A 2,500-nucleotide genomic window follows, 5' to 3' on the forward strand; every position below is an offset into this window, starting at 1 on the left:
ACCCACCGCCGATAGCCCGGCGGGGACGAGCTCCGTCCAGCAGGCGCTCTCCGGGAGCGGGGAGCTTCGGAGCGCTCCCCGAGTCTCCATTTAGGGGGACGAAGGCCCGCGCGCTCGCGCGCGCGGCCCTGCGAGGCACCCCAGCCGCGCCGCTGCTGGCCCGCCGGCCCCCCCCCCCCCGCGCTAGGGCGGGGGGGCTCGGCGGCGCAGACGGCGATTGATCGTAAAGCGACGCTCAGACAGGCGTAGCCCCGGGAGGAACCCGGGGCCGCGAGTGCGTTCGAAGTGTCGATGATCAATGTGTCCTGCAATTCACATTAATTCTCGCAGCTAGCTGCGTTCTTCATCGACGCACGAGCCGAGTGATCCACCGCTAAGAGTTGTCTCGGTTTCGGCACCGCCCCGCGCGCGCGGAGGGGCCGGGACCGCTCGCCGAGAGCGGCCCCTTCTCTGAGGACGGCCGGACCGACCGCCGGCCCCGCCGCCGCCCACCCCCCTCCGCACGCGCGGAGGGGGCGCGGCGCGGCGGCGCGACGCGGCGCGACGGAGAGGCCCTCGCCTCGGCTTGACCGTACGAGCACAGGGGAAACGGAAAACAACGGAAAACCCCGAGCGGCCAAAGGGCGGGGGAGCCCGCGCTCCCGACCGACCCTGGGGAAACGTACGCAACACACACACACACCCTTGGCGCGCTTCGGGGGCGGCCCAGGCGCCCGGGCTCGGACCGGCCTCCCCCCGGAGGCTACGGCACGCCCGGCCGCGACGCCTGCCCGCCTTCGCTCGGGAGCCGGACGCCCGGCTGCGCCCGCGCTGCGACGAGCCGGCTCCGCCCACCACGGTCGCCTCTCGCCCCGCCGGCGAACCTCGGCGCCGACGCCGCCTTCCACCGACGCCGGAGGAAGCGCGGCCGGCCACTGGAGCGCGAGCCGGCGACGCGCGGCCGCCCACCGGCCCGCGCCGGATGGGCGAACCCGGCCACCCCGCCCGGCGGCGGCGGCCGCCACCGCCGCCGCGAAAACCGCCGCCGCAGCCGCTTCTCGCCTCGGCCCCCTGGGGCCGCCGGCACGGCCCCAGCGGAAAGGCGGACGGCGCTGAGCGCGGGGGGCGGCTCCCACTCTCCCCGTTTCCACGCGAAGACCCGGAGCGGGACGCCCCCGCGCCGCGCGCCCGCCCTCGAGACGGAAGCGACGGGCGGGGAAACGCGGGACGGGACGGCCGCCAGCGGATGCGGCCGGGGAACCCTCCCGGACGACCCGACGGACGACCGGCACCGACCGGCACGCCGAGCGGCGCCGCCGCCGCTCGGCCTGGGGGGGTGTGGCTCGCCCCCCCCTTTCTTTCCCTGGGCGCCGAGGGCGGGGCGAGGAGCGGGAGAGGGGAGCGCGGCGCGCCCCGAGCGCGGCCGCAGCGCGAGCGTCCAAAGGCGCGGGGCGGCCCCCCGGCGGCCGCCCCCCCCCGCGGGGGCTCGCCGCGCCTTTCTTTCCCCCGGCGCGGAGCCCGCGCTCCGGCCGGCGGGTGGCCCCGTTTGCGAGGGCGGGCAGGTCGGCCGCGGCCGACCCGCGCCGCGGTCTCTCCGCCGAGACCGGCCCGCGGAGAGGGGGGGCAGGTTGGGGCAGCGAGACGCCCCCCCTTCTCCGGCACGGCGGCCCGCGGGGGCGGACGCCCCCCCCGCGGCTCGCGCCGTGCCGCTCGAGTCTTTAAACCGCCGCCCGGCTCCTTTGGCCTTTGACCCCCGGACTCGGCCGAGGGAGGGCCGCCGAAGCGCGGACGCTAGGTACCTGGCCCTGGGGTGAGGGAAACGACCTGCATGGCCCCGCGGGGGTGCCTCCCCCGGCTGCCGCCCTCGGGGGAGCGTCCGCCCGCGGGGGCGCGCCCGGCATCCGCCGCCACCACCTCGTCCTCCTTAGCCCCGGGGCCCGGGGTTTCCCTCGATAGCCCGGCGCTGCGCCCGGGGGGAGAGACGTGGCTCGGGCCGCCCGCTCGCGCGGGACGCGACCCGGCCGGGGGGGGGCCTCGCCCGCCCCGGGCGGCGCCAGCGGCCGAGACCGTGCTCGCGCCCCCCCCTTCCGCCACGGCTCCCTCTTCGAGAGGCAGCCGTGCCGGGTCGGAGGGGAGGTTCGCGGGTCCGGCCGCCGCGCCGCCCGAAACGCCGTGCGCACACCCGCGCCACGGCCCGGAACGCCCGGAGACAGCCCTGTCCCGCGCGCGGGGGGGTAGACGGCGCCGCCGCCGGCGCCGCCCCACCCCCCCCCCAGGAGCTGCCGCCCCCCGAAGACGGCGACACCCCTCGGCTGTCGCGCTTGCGGCCCCCGGTGCCGCCGCCGTCGCTCGACGCTCGCCCCCCGGCCCGCCGAGCAGGCCGGTGCTCTGCCGGCCGTGCTCGCCGCGTTGCCCCGCCGGCATCCCCCCCTCTTGCTTCCCGCGCAGACGCGGGAAGCGGGGAGCCGGCGGGGGCGCGGCGTCCGCGGCCGACAGGTCGACGCACCCGCGCGCGTCGGAG

The 2,500-nt window shown here is 79.3% G+C and overlaps 1 non-coding gene across 1 annotated transcript; it reads right to left on the reverse strand.

Moving 5' to 3' along the window:
• Positions 1-229: 229 nt before the first annotated feature.
• Positions 230-382, reverse strand: LOC142359300 (5.8S ribosomal RNA). Its single transcript, XR_012762245.1, has one exon. It is a non-coding gene; the product is annotated as a 5.8S ribosomal RNA (ribosomal RNA).
• Positions 383-2,500: the final 2,118 nt, after the last annotated feature.

Source organism: Opisthocomus hoazin, unplaced genomic scaffold (genome assembly GCF_030867145.1).
Source record: "Opisthocomus hoazin isolate bOpiHoa1 unplaced genomic scaffold, bOpiHoa1.hap1 HAP1_SCAFFOLD_110, whole genome shotgun sequence".
Taxonomy (NCBI): domain Eukaryota; kingdom Metazoa; phylum Chordata; class Aves; order Opisthocomiformes; family Opisthocomidae; genus Opisthocomus; species Opisthocomus hoazin.